Source organism: Saccostrea cucullata, unplaced genomic scaffold (assembly GCF_032062105.1).
Source record: "Saccostrea cucullata isolate Sc308-1 unplaced genomic scaffold, CSIRO_AGI_Scuc_v1 ctg4795, whole genome shotgun sequence".
Lineage (NCBI taxonomy): Eukaryota > Metazoa > Mollusca > Bivalvia > Ostreida > Ostreidae > Saccostrea > Saccostrea cuccullata.
In genome coordinates this window covers 28,536-43,612 of record NW_026930636.1, presented here as the reverse complement: position 1 = coordinate 43,612, position 15,077 = coordinate 28,536, and the positions used below count along the sequence as shown (strand labels likewise).

At 33.6% G+C, this 15,077-nt stretch overlaps 1 pseudogene; it reads right to left on the bottom strand.

The window, feature by feature from the left end:
• Positions 1-261: 261 nt before the first annotated feature.
• LOC134229379 (ubiquitin carboxyl-terminal hydrolase 19-like) lies at positions 262-14,320 on the bottom strand (annotated as a pseudogene).
• Between the last annotated feature and the right edge of the window lie 757 nt (positions 14,321-15,077).

Below are 15,077 nucleotides of genomic sequence, written 5' to 3'. Positions count from 1 at the left end.
CTTAATTCCTCTCTGTCTGGCTAACCCCACCATATCTTTGGTTTGTACCAAAACATAGGAATCAAATTTCTCATGATTCTTCCAGTCAATAGAGAAACTGTTTATAAGTAAGATCTAGAGGTTCATCTCCTGTAAATATAAATAATATCCATCTGTAGCTACCGACACACTACCAACATGTATAAAGAGTGTATAGAACTGTTGTCTACACTATACATGTATTAATTCCTTTAACCCGTTACGGCTGTGACTGATTCCTACCTAAATCCTCCAGCCTCTCCCCCTCAGGTCCCCGGATCCCCACCCCATCTTGATTGACAGGTTTCATGTAAAACAGGGGCTTTGATCTCTCCATCTCGTCTGACTTGATGCCTAAGACTTGCTTGGTGGGAACAGTTTTGGTCTTCTCTCAGTCAGTTTCATTGTCAGAAGAGGATTTTCCAAACTGATCTTGTTCATTGCTGCAAAACATACCACATCTTGCTTTTGTAAAACATTTTTAGTTCCAAATTCAGGTTTTGCTATGAATTCAAATCAATATATGTTTGGTGTCTTAAATCATGAAATAAAAGTATAATTTCTTTTCATGATATTCAAAGAATTTTAAAAAGCTATAAGTACATGTACATATTCAGCAAGCATTCAATCCCAGCACCTACAGGATCTATTAACATGCATTAGTGAACAGGCCCGGGATAAAAATCTCTACCAGTACACACAATAATTACGTTTTAGGCATCTTAAAAGATGAAAACTCTGGTAGATTGGGAGTCTTGAAGGAGGCTGACTCTGGTGAATTCCCCTGGTCCCCATCCTCTGGACTCTCCCTCAAGTCACTACTGATATCCATGTCCCCCGATACAGGAGAGGACTGGGATCCGCTCCCGCTACCTGCCGAGTCCAGGGAGGAGATACTCCCAGCCTTGCGCCGATACTGGTGGAGGATCCATCACTCACGTTCCCCATCTGCAGACTGGAGTAACTGTTGTCCGTGCTCATCTTACCCTCGCTCAGGTCCAAAGACTGAAACACAAGGTTTAGTTTACTCAGCAAGCTAAGCAGATATTAATGAAAGGAACCAATCAGAGCTCTGTACATTTTATTAAACATTATGGCTGCTCACTGTAGAGATAATAAAAACCATTTCAGCATAAGTACCATTGAATTCTTTTGCATAAAAATGATTCATAATTGTAATTCAAAACACGCTTCTTTACTGTTACATATCTTATACAAACTTCTAACGAATTTTTTCTCAGACATGATCAGAAGCAAAAGGGGTTTCTGTGCAATACATGGTAAATAAATTGTGGTTACAATTTTGGAAATCTATTGTGGGGTACCTTTCTGAGTTAAGTTCTAAAAATTTCTTCTAAAAACTAATTCTTCCACATAAAAACCTCTTAAAGTCATACATGCATGTCATAATAGATTAAGATTCTTTTATCCTATAATTCATAAAAGAACCCATGACAAATAAACAAAAGGGAAAAATCAAAGAATAATCCTAAGACAATCTGTATGCTACATCTATCTGTATTAGCATCTCACTAGGTTTGTATCACCGATGAAAAAATCCACCTTATCCTCTGTGGGTCCTTGTTCTGCTGTGATGGTACAGGAACTGCTACAAGATGATTGGCTGTCCAGACTGTTGATGCTTCCACTTGATTGGCTACTACTACTGCTCATGCCTGAGGAATGGATCTTGTGTTCTGTCTTGACAGGGGGCTGGAATACATCTACTGAGTACCTTAAATGGATGAATTAAAAAAAAATTAATATCAACAGTGCCAAAAATATTATGTGACCATTATACATTATACGGAAAAGCAAGATATCCATCATTTTATTATACCAGATACTAGTGCATAGTAATAATATTCTATTTTGTGCTTCTTTAATGATGGAACATAAATTGTATGTAACTATTTTCTTCAGAAAAAAAGCTAACTCTTAATAGAATAACTTTAAAGAAACCTTAATTATATGTATTTTGAAGCAAGCAGAGTGAATCTTTTGTCTTTTCTTGATAAAAAACACAGAATACTACAAAATACCTGGCATAGGCCTCCATCAGTGTGCTGAGCCGTGAGAAGGTGGCCCTGGACTCTGGAATGCTGACGATGAACGGAGAACCCACAGGCTCGGGGATCATGTTACACTGGTTCTTATGTAACATCCAATGGTTCTTCTGACATGTGCTGTAATTTCCATAAAATAAGTACAAACTCAGTGCATTTCAATAGCTAAACCCACCATTTATAAACATATTCAATATACATGAAGGATGTCTAGTAAAATTCAAGTACTTTTATTGTTAATACTGGCTACCAAATCTTTTTTTACTGGGTTTCTCATTAATACTGTACATGTAATATTAATTCTAAATTCAAGTTTAATCTTTTTTTCTTGAGCTGGTCAACTTTTGTCAAAGCTTGGAGCTTGCTCTAATGACTTAGGATCAAATTATCCTTTTCTTTAAACAAGACTTTTAATTCAAGAGATGCATGTAGATGTGCACTCTTTTTTATCTCTACTGATGTCACAAGGAACAATTTTGTATATGGATTTAAATTTTGCATACATTGCATATATATTAAAGATTTATTGCAAGCATTTATATGTTTTCATAATAAGTACAGAAACAACTGACCACTCTATTAAAATAACTCTGAAAGATTTTTGGAAATGCTGGCACTTAATTTTTTGGCAATTTTTTTTTAAATTCTACAAATACACTTCTTCAAATCTCCAAAACTACCAGACATACTGTACTATAATATGTCAGCTGTATTGATCTTTTCATTCCCCACTCAGTACACTCAGACATTACATCACACTTACTGGTCACAGTATCCCACTTTAAAACACTTGGTACACCTCTTAAGTTTAGAGCCATCGGGGCACGGGCGACGACAAGAGGAACATCTCGTGGGAACCTGGTTTGGCATTATTGTTCTCTGTTAACAAAAAATAAATAATAATAGAAATTTATTTGTTTCTGTTTGGCAAAATCAAATTCTTATTCAAAGTAACAAAACTGAATACATAGCTCCAACTTTACCATTTTATCAAAGGAGATTGTGTCAATTTTAAAGATATGTATTAAAGCATCAGTCGCAAATTCCTTTTAACTTCTTTAAAACTTATTTCGAAAGTGCAGCTTACTTGAACGACGTATATCTCGTGTACAGGTTCTCCAGCAATGTCTTCTGTCAAAACCTCAGATCTGTAAAACAGAATTAGATCAACGTCCCAAAGTCCAAGTATTAACAGTACTTGATATATGTACATTAAAACATGCTTATAACGAAGTGCAAGGTACAGACAATATTGCTTAATTATAAGTGTAATTCGACGTATCCATTTATTTAACAATTTATTTTAAAAGTCATGGGGAAATGAAAATAACTTCACTATCAGTGCATTTCATTTTAAGCGCTTTCCCTATAACCGTGTTTTACTGTATGCTCAATTACATTGTTCACCTTACTTATTCATTATATGTCTTACTTATTTCGCAGCATTAGGCATCTTACTTGATTCATGGAATAAATTTGTCTCGCAGACCCTAAGAAATACTTACATTAATATTGTGTCATTTGACTGGACTGCACTCAGATCTGTACCTTTCCCATAAAATTTGTAGATCTTCCCTTTGTATGTTTCATATACTCTCATCTGCATTTAAAATGTTCAGAAAATCTTTAATCTCATTTCTTTTTGTCTCCGATCATAATTTAAGTACATAATAGATCTTTCACATGTAAATAACTTACAGCTGATGGTTTCACTCCTGTCTTTTTTGAAGCCTCTTCTTTCAAGACTTCTGTCGTACATTCCTTAGGCAGCCTCAGAACCAGCTACAATAGAGATATGTATTTAAAGAATAACATTAAGGTGGCATTACAAGACAGCTTTATGTCATTAAATAGCACAAATCAACTGCAGTATCCTTCCTACACGACAATTTTTTTTGGTTGATAGATATGTTTTTTATCTAGTCTCAATTTGAAATGAAGTCTTACTTGCACTGGCTTCTTATAAGGATCCTTCCACATAAATATCACAGGTAACAAGCGCTTCTTCTTAGGAAGAGGAAGTGACAGGTATAAAAAGGGGTCAAAGGTTATAGAGATCTAAAAATAATGGGAAAATATGACAACTCAACTGTCCATCATCAAGAATAGAAGCTCTGTCATCTATTTCAACAAGGAATAAGAAGAATGGAGAAAAGGTCACCTACCTTTCCGCAGATAGGGCAGGTGAGTTTTGACTTGTACTGTCCTTGAAAGAGATCCACAATGAAGGAGTCATTTCTTTTCTTGTACATTTCCCATGCTTCATCTGCTACTACCTAAAACATAAAAATTTCAATAATTATACATTATACATTTGTATGGCTGACCTTCAATGAACAAATTCAAAATAAAGAGAAAACTGTCTAAACCAACATGCACTTGAATACAAATTCTGTCTCAAAACAGACTAGGGTGTTGGATTGTACAAAGAAAATGTAAATAAACTGGGAATGACAATAAATGTTGGGATTCAGCAGAACAGATAACACAGGTGTCAGATATTTGTAAGACAATTGAAAAATTCTTGCATGCATGTTTTTAAGGTTAATTCAAGAAGTGGAATGTAAACAAACACCAGCGTTTTTTTTTCCTTATATAACTGGTACCGATAAAAGGCACTGTTCCCAATGCCAAAAAACATTAATTTTTCCCAATTCTGTGACTAAAAATTCCCAATTCAACTGTGATGCAACAGACTATGACAACATCATATTTTTTGTTAAATGAAACATTGTACAAACTGACTAATTGTTTCACTTCCGCTGAAATCGAAAGTAGAAAAAGTCGGAATTTGGTGGGACCTGTGGTTTTAGACAGCTTAGTGTCATGCATTTTGATAGATCGAAAGCATGACAATGTGAAAACATGGGACGTACAATATAAAAAACAACAAGTACTTGTTGCTTATTCTTTAAAACAAGGAGTAATAGGTAATTAATTTGGAATAAACGCAATATATGTTGCATTTGCATAAATTAGAGAAAATTCTCCTGTTTTTCTTTAATGTTATTTTTCCCAATTGAACCGGTACCGGACCCTTAAATTTCCCAGTGGGTGGAAAAAAATCGCTGAATACAGACCTCATCTGGCCTCCCATCCGAGTCCACTGTTTCTGTGTAAGGCTTATCCTTAATCCTGTTTAGGTCCTGTGTAAAAAAAGTAATGTTAAATCTTGTATTCAGAAGGTGTATTCACTTTTTTTTGAAGAGAATGGTGGGGATAAGTGAAACCATTTTTGCAAGATGCAAAAACTCTGCATTTGCCCAAGCCTATTTTTTTCATAATAAGCAAAAAAAAAAAAAAAAAATTGCTGTCATAGAAGTTCAATCACAAATACATGTACACTGTACTGATTATTTACATGAAAGATGAATAATCCTAATAAGACAAGCTACCAAAAACTATGACTTTCTCTCTCTGAGATAAATCAATTTATCATACACACCTCATGAAGACCATCAAGAAAGAATGCCATGAATTCCTGAGCATCATGCTGGGCAAATCCATTAAACTGGCTGGCCTTCTGTGCAATTAAACTCTACAAACAAATCAAAGGTAATTAAAGATACATGTACTCTGTAACACAGTAGGACAATCAAAACTATTCTTTCATAAACTTTAAATTAATTGTGTTAAGGCTGCACTAGATATTCTGCTTAACTTTTGGGTAAAGAACTGAATATCGGAATACACATGTAATCTTGATACAGAAATTTGTAATCTTGATACAGAAATTCTTTAACATCCATATTTTAATAATCAAAAGAATTCCTTGATTTCACTAAAGAGCATAATGTGTGGCAGGTTGTACCTTCAGTTTGGAGGGAGCATAAGAATAGTGGGTGCCTGACCACAACATTTTAAGTAGAACCGCATACGAGACAGCTAGCTTGCCTCCCATTCCAAGGGGATTATCTGTGTTGATGTCATTCTGGTACCTGGATTCTAAAAATACAATCAAAAGGTTATTTATTTATTTATTACCTTTCCATTTAGCTTCTTTATCAACTTTCAATACCTAAAATAGACTTCTGATTTAAAATTTCATAAAATATCCTAGATGTTCTGAAGATACGGCTGTCATTCACTATGATCATCCTATGGAACTTAAATTTTATTGACCCAATTGCCTCTGAGCTTCATCAAAAAATGTACTATGAGCTGCTTTGTGTGGATTTAACCAAGTATTCATTTTACTCTTTGTTAAACTTTTAAATATGGTAAAATCAAATCACACACTGGAACAATCATCCATTGTTTGAAGCAAATTTATCAAAGATAAAAAAAAAAAAAAAAAAAAAAAAAAAAGCCACCCAGCTTCCCTTGCTTTTGATTTTTTAGATAAAATTTATAAATCTTTCAAAATATAGATAATTACGTAGAAAGAAATCCCTGAATTCTGTGGTGTTGGATAATGCTTGCAGTACGCTGTTCATGAAGCAGGTATTGCCCAGATTATCCAGCCCTGTCATTCCCGGCCGCACACACTGTTCCATCAGGTTCTTGTTCATAGGTGAGACTTTACAAGTAGGCTTCTACAATGGACAGGGAAAACTTAAATACCATAGTGTATGCATATTATTATTATGTTAAGAAGTAAATATGTCATTCACACAAATTAAACTACATGTATATTTCATATTTTTAATATTTAATGGCACAATGACACAATCAATTTCATTACAAACTTTTATCTGCAATTGTTAAAATTGATTTCTCATTAAACAATACACTGTATAAAAAATCTTTTTATTCAAACTAACAAATTACATGTATCTCCTTTCATTTGTTCAAATTCGTCTCTACATGAAAGGTCTAGCTGAGCTCTAGTCTCACCTGGACATAAGTATCTTTACTGACACCAGTGGCTCCCATTTCTGACGATTTGTTATCCATCTCAACATCTGACTTCTTGGACACGCCCACTTCTGCCAGTTCATCAAATGACACCTGACCCGTGGTGGGGGATTCAGTGTTAGTGGTGGTGGTGGTGGAGGGGGGTTTATTTTTACCTGTAGAAATCCATCCATCAGATCTCACTGTGGTAGAATCGGTGGTGGCTGTAGCTAAAATTTATAGCAAAATCTCATTGTAATGCATCATCAGCTATATCAGAAACATACCTATTTACATAGACACAAAAAATATCTAAGGAAATCATCTCAATATTTGTATTTTTCTAAATTTATTAAACTTCCAGATATTTTCTTTATGAAAATTAAGGAAAAAAAAAAATTTTGTTTGATTTAGTGGTTGTTGCTAACCTTTGTGTTGACTTGGCTCCAGTGAACTCCATCGTTCCTGCTTGATTTTAAACATTTTGACCTCTAGCATAGTTCCTGTCACCCGATGTACACACTTGTCTGGTAAAATCTCTCCTCTGTTGAGAAAAGATTGCAATTGTATAGTTAAACATGTATATGCAATGCCTACAAAGAGCAAAGTTAACTTAGTTGCTTTTTTGGCCCTCCAAATTTCTGAAAAATCAGAATTTGACAGTTTCAGTTGGAAGTGCTTTAAACATCACCTGGACCCTTGATGACTGTATGTTACTGTAACCATTCAATAAATTATCAACTTCAGCCTTTTTTAACTGAGAGTGCTGATGTATGAATTCATCTACATGTATATGAACATGTTTAAAAATATCTTGATATTACTATTTACCAATTTTTACACTTAAAATTAATGCCCTGTTCAGTTAAATTTCATAAAATGCTAGAGTTACCATCACAGTAACAGGAAAATTGATACTTACTTTAAGTTGACTTTCCAGACAAACGTTGTTTCATCAGTTGTCCCTGGGTGTAACTGTAAAAATTTCTGATCTCTGAAAAACAGGAAAAAGGTGCAAGTAGTAGGGTGCTCTAAGCTTCTAGATTTAACTTGCATTGTATTTTATTACACGTATAGAAATTTACTTCCGCACAAAATCTGAGAAATTTTCTCTGAATTCATTTTTAGCTTGTTGTAAGTAAAATTCCATGAAAGGACTCATTCTTTTTAAAGTAAAGAATGATGCATTTATTTGTAATCTTGATAAAGTGTTCATTATCTTAACAGACCTGGTGTCTGCCATTTTGAACGCTTAAACATTGAAATTACACATTACTGTATTGTATTTCAGTCTTTACTCACAATGTCTGAAATTGGACAGTTAGATTCCTGGGCTCACACAAAACTTTAACATAATCTTTCTTCATTTCCTTAACATACACATGTAACGTGAACAGGAAATCCTGTAAGAGAGAAGAAACATATATAATCACTACAATGCAACATATATACATTAAGTTATTCAAACCCAGGTGCTAGGTTGAGGCTACAATGGGATATCAGTTCTACCTATGAATTAAAACGTAAAAGAGCAGTAAAGTTAAAATTAGTTATATTTATGTGGAAGCATCTTAGGTGGTGTAGACTCTGTTTAAATTATCCGGTATGACCCCAAGAGAAGGTGGGGGCACAATGGTTGATCAAATTTTACATAGGAATACTGCATGTATATATGTGGAAATGTTGAGAGTGCTGTAATTTTTATGATAAACCCATTTTTCTTTTTTAAAAATTCCACTTGTAAAACTTCATATCATGAACACAAAGAAAATTTAAGTGATGATATGACATAATCATTAAAGCTTTCTCCAATATACATTTGTACTACCAAATAATGGAGGCCTACAAGGTGAGGACAATCCCCCACTCTGAGAAAAGACATTTCTCAATTCTAAATTTAAATTTCATGTATGATTTAAACTACATGTATCTCCACAGCGCAGGGTTTGATGCAAGACCAAACATGTTAACCACTATACTACGGAATTGCATGTGTTATCAATGTCTGTCAGTGTGATTTAAATGAACGGGTTTATTGAAGTGTACATTTTTTCGGAAATGTGCGATTTTCATATAGAATGGGTTCAGATTCCATTTTTGGACAAATGAAATAGATTTCATATTTACATTTCCATCATTTAAGCATTAACGAAGAATGAAGACTTGACCCATTCATGTTCAAAATTCATTTTTATAGCGCTAGTACACTCATTTTTCACTAGATATGAAAAAAGATTGTCAAATGATAAGTCACGTAGTAAAATAAAATAATAAAATGTTTTGAAGATGACATTACTGGGAACATGATTTCAGAAAAATATAATTTTTCTGTCAATTTTGGAAATTGAGAAACATGTAATATCAGTGTGGGGCATTGTCAACGCCTTGTATGCCCTCTTTCTTTATGAATAAAATTCATCATTTTTTTTTTTATTCATAAACATCAAATTCAAGGCACATTTAGTGATTAATTTAAAAAAAAAAAATTCAAGAAGTAGATTCTGAAATAGCACTGATCTTTAAATAGCTTTAAGAAAAATCTCGTTGAATTGGGCCATGACAGATTACTTTGTACTTTATACAATGTACATTTGTATTTACCATAAGTAGGAAGTATATGAAGAGCTTTTAAGAAATAACATTCAATGATTTAATTGTGCACAGAGTGTGTTGTCTATAATGTTTCAATCTTACCTTTTCTATATAATCATGTTTTACATGATTCAGATCATAAACAGGTTCTGGAAAAAAATAGATTTTAAATTTTCTTATTAGTGAATTAAATATATTTAAAGATACTGTAAACATGTTCAAGAGAAATATTTTTTCCTATTTGATATTTGTTTTTTAACATTTAAAATAACAAAAACTAATTAATGATTTTATGTTAATAATTTCTAATTATTTCAAACAAATCAGAAATATGTCCAGAGGATGTGAATGCCCCACACAAGGTTCATTAGTAATGCAATGAGAAAATTAAGTTCACCTGGAATTCTTTTTCTATAAAATTTTAATAATTTATACAAATAAATTTTTAGGAAAGATATTAACTTTTTTGAAAAATTAAAATTTTACCATCTTTTTCTCCTTCTCTGTCCCCTGTTTGAACCCCACTGTCAGTGTCCTCTGTTTGAGAAGTAACAGACATAGAGGTCACACTGCGTAGGGGGTCAAACAGTTCTGAGGACCCTGAGGGGGAACTCAAAGGTGAATCTGGTGAATCACAACTGAAGTCAGACTTAGACGCTTCCAAAGGAGAGGCCTGTAAATAAAAAGGTACAGGTTTATCATTAATCTTTGTTTTACCCCCAAGGCATCTCTGTTTATCTACATCTTTAACAATCATTGCAGTTTATAAATGGAAATATATTGTTAGGTAAAACAAAAATTTTTCAGCTTTATACTTGTTTGAGCAGAGAAAAGAAAACAAGAGGCCCATGGGCCACATCGCTCACCTGAGCACTAAGAGTAGGAAAAAGTAGAAAGTGGCTTTTTATTGTAAAGTTTAAATCCAAAAGTAGTCCAATGACCAATCATGGATTTGCTATTTTTTATAAAATGATTTTTAAAGAATTTTCCTATATATCTCTTTAAAAACTTTAGTCGGCCATTTTGGCCCTGCCCTACCGCTGGGGGTCATGATTTGAACAAATTTGAATCTACACTACTTGAGCATGCTTCCATATAAATATGATCAATTATGGCTTCGTCATTCTTGAGAAGAAGATTTTTAAAGAATTTTCCTATATATTTATGTATAAAACTTTGGTCGGCCATTTTGGCCCCGCCCTACCCCGGGGGTCATGATTTGAACAAACTTGAATCTACACTACCTGAGCATGCTTCCATATAAATATGATCAATTATGGCTTTGTCATTCTTGAGAAGAAGATTTTTAAAGAATTTTCCTATATATTTCTATGTAAAACTTTGGTCGGCCATTTTGGCCCCGCCCTACCCCCGGGGGTCATGATTTGAACAAACTTGAATCTACACTACCTGAGCATGCTTCCATATAAATACAGGGGCTGACAAATAGATTTTTAAGGCACTTGTCCACGGGCAAGTACATGGTCAAAATTCACTTGCCCTACGTGAATTTTTGCTTGCCCTACCATAAACTAAATAATACTGTATTTATAAATATTTTTAAAAAAAAGACTGAGTAGATCATGCAAGCCTCTATACCCAGCTTTAAATCTATGGCTAACATATTGATTTATTTTTTATGGCACTTGCCCACGGGCAAGTGGTTGATAAAATTTCACTTGCCCACTCCTAAAATTCACTAGCCCCGGGCATCGGGAAATGGGATTTGTCATCCCCTGAAATATGATCAATTATGGCTTTGTCATTCTTGAGAAGAAGATTTTTAAAGAATTTTCCTATATATTTCTATGTAAAACTTTGGTCGGCCATTTTGGCCCCGCCCTACCCCCGGGGGTCATGATTTGAACAAACTTGAATCTACACTACCTGAGCCTGCTTCCATATAAATATGATCAATTATGGCTTTGTCATTCTTGAGAAGAAGATTTTTAAAGAATTTTCCTATATATTTCTATGTAAAACTTTGGTCGGCCATTTTGGCCCCGCCCTACCCCCGGGGGTCATGATTTGAACAAACTTGAATCTACACTACCTGAGCATGCTTCCATATAAATATGATCAATCATGGCTTCGTCATTCTTGAGAAGAAGATTTTTAAAGAATTTTCCTATATATTTCTATGTAAAACTTTGGTCGGCCATTTTGGCCCCGCCCTCATGATTTAAACAAACTTGAATCTACACTACCTGAGCATGCTTCCATATAAATATGATCAATTATGGCTTTGTCATTCTTGATTTTTAAAGAATTTTCCTATATATTTCTATGTAACTTGAATCTACACTACCTGAGCATGCTTCCATATAAATATGATCAATTATGGCTTTGTCATTCTTGAGAAGAAGATTTTTAAAGAATTTTCCTATATATTTCTATGTAAAACTTTGGTCGGCCATTTTGGCCCCGCCCTACCCCCGGGGGTCATGATTTGAACAAACTCGAATCTACACTACCTGAGCATGCTTCCCCATAAGTTTCATCTTTCCTGGCACTGTGGTTCGTGAGAAGAAGATTTTTAAAATATGCCACCAAATTTTCATTAATTCCCAATTATCTCCCCTTGAATGAGGGCGTGGCCCTTCATTTGAAGGCGTGGCCCTTCATTTGAACAAACTTGAATCCCCTTCACCCAAGGATACTTTGTGGCAAGTTTGGTTGAAATTGGCCCAGCGGTTCTTGAGAAGAAGTCGAAAATGTGAAAAGTTTACAGACAGATGGACAGACAGACAGCTGGACAGACAGATGGACAGACAGACGGACAGACAGACGGACGCCGGACAAAATGTGATCAGAAAAGCTCACTTGAGCTTTCAGCTCAGGTGAGCTAAAAATATGAAACTTACTAATCTAAATCTGAATTGTAATTTACAATATGAAATGAATGATGTACAAGACATTTACACACTGAATACTCACCATTAAATCTTTCCAAATGCCTGGTTCTCTCTTTTTAACCTTGAGGATGACCTTGTGTTTTTTAATTTGAACTTTACACTTTTCTCCAAGCACAGGATGACAGAAGTCACAGGTCCATTTCTTCCCACCTAATAGTTATAACAAAACTTCTCATTCTATACCGTCTATTAATTGTTGTCCCACACATTACTTTTAAAATGTAAAAAAAAAAAAAAACTACATGTAACAGATAATTTGGAATAAAAAAAACATACTATAGGTTCTATTTCATCACAAGAGATTTTATAGCAGTTTTAACTTAATTGAATCAAATATGAACATTTCAAATATAACATGTATAATGACTGAGGAAATTTCTCATACAGTAAAATTAGTAAAGAAGACATCTTTATTAAAAAAAAAAATATTAATCAACTTCAATCTTCTACATCAAAAAGTAAATGCATGTTTATTCATTCAATCAAGTATATAAATTATAAAGTTTAATGCATACTTGGAAATCCTATGACAACGTCATTATCGCTGAATGTGACATCAATGTCATCTGGCTCTTTGACCCCCATACTCAGAAAATCCAATCTGATATTGACCTCAAGCTCCTCATTGGACTGTTTCCAATCAGTGTCAAAATCTAAAAGACAAAATATGTCAACTAAGATCAACTAAGTTTCTTATTATTATGTTTCCGTATCGTATCTGTTATTTAAATTGCTATCAAAATAATTTTATAGTAATTTTAGTATAATAAGATGTCTAGAAAAGTTGAGCTTCAATCGAGGAAAAAAAATAATTACCGGTACACAAATCCTCAAATGTAATATGGCTGAGCTTCAAATATAAAGCTTATTTTAAGCCTGCTCATTTAGTACATTTAGACAGATTCGCTCATTTTTTGTCAAAATTGATTGTCAGTGACAATCGTTTCATCACTAGTTGATCTTTTTATAGAATGTTACCATAGAAACTTGCAGCAAGTTATTTATATTTCATTTTCCTTGTTTATATCAAATTTTGAAGATGAGCTTCAGGAAATGGATGTTCTGATCAGAGTTACTGATGGGAGGGAGGATGACAGTACATGTACATGTATATGCTGTCAGGATAGTCCAAATGCTTGATTAAAAGGTTGCATAGACATTATAATGCCTTTCTGCAGGGTTGTATTGAAGATGATACTAATAACAGGGGTGTGCAATTAGAAAAATCAATTACTAGCCCACGGGCTAGTGGCAGCTATAAAGTTACTAGTCCCAAGTGAAAAGTTACTAGCCCAAATATAGGTGCAAAAATTAAAATAAAAAAAACTATTTGTTGAAAAGAAATTAATTGTTGAAAAAGTCAGGGTACTGAGGTCATTCTTTTTGAAATTAAACTTTAACTCTCACTATGAAATTAAATCATGTATAAATTATAATGAAAGAAGATTAAAATGAATTTAAATGAATTATCTTCCCTTTTTCTGAACATTGCACTAGCTCATTTAGAATGAAATTTAAATCATTTTGTTTTCAACCATTGTCTTAAACCATTAAATACACTATAAATATATTTTATGTGAGTCATAAAACACTTATCTTTCAGTTGATTGAGTGATCGTATATAATTTGAGATATCTGCATGTATTTTCCATAAAAGAAAAGAATAGAGGAAATTCGGGTTAGGAAAAAACGATCGTTTTTGGAAGTAAATAAGTCAGGTAGTGCTGCAAAACAGATATGATTATGAAGATTTATTGAGAGTAGGAGCATGTTGTCAGAAAAATTTTCATTGGTTGGGAATTTGATAGCATAAACGATTGAAAATACAGGTTGTGCTTTTCATGTATTGCGTGTGTAGTTATAATTTTTACTAGCCCGACGGGCTACCTCCATGCAGAAAATCACTAGCCCGACCCCAAAAAGTGGTAGCCCCGGGCGTCGGGCGATGCTAATTGCACACCCTGAATAAAATGCACATATATCCCCTTGACACATTTTTCTGATGCATGATTGATGCTTTTATGGGGTATCAACATAGGACTAAGGTTCTTATACATGTATCCTAATGCATATGATAGGAAAAACAATTAGTGATTATTTTTTTTATATTAATGCAAAATAAATGTTCATTTATATATATACATATATAAATCACATTGGTGTAAAAGGAACACGGGTTCAATTTAAATCAACTCTCAGCAGTGATATTGATTCTAGTATCTAAATATTGTTTTTGGTCAATTAAAATTTACAAATAATTATATGTAGTACATTTCTTGCTCTTTTATGCATCAAAAAATTCCATTCCTCCTCATACACATGAAAACCTGAACGCAAAGGTTTATGCCAACCCAAAATTCCATTCTTTTTGGGAAAATTTTAAAATAAAAAAAACAAGAAAAAAATTTTAATAAAAATTTAAAAGTACCATTTTTTAAAAAAACTTTCTTTCTTTTAAAAAAGGGAGAAAAATTTAGGGTGGGCAAAAGGGTTTTTAAACGGGAAATTTAGGAGGGTTTGCCATTTGTATGTTTCCAAAAGTCCCTTGTTTTCTTTTTTGGGGGCCCAAATTTTTGTTGCTTCCAAACCAAAGGGGCAAAAATTCCCGGGGAAAGAAAAAAAAAGTTTGGATATTGTCACTGGGGTTAGT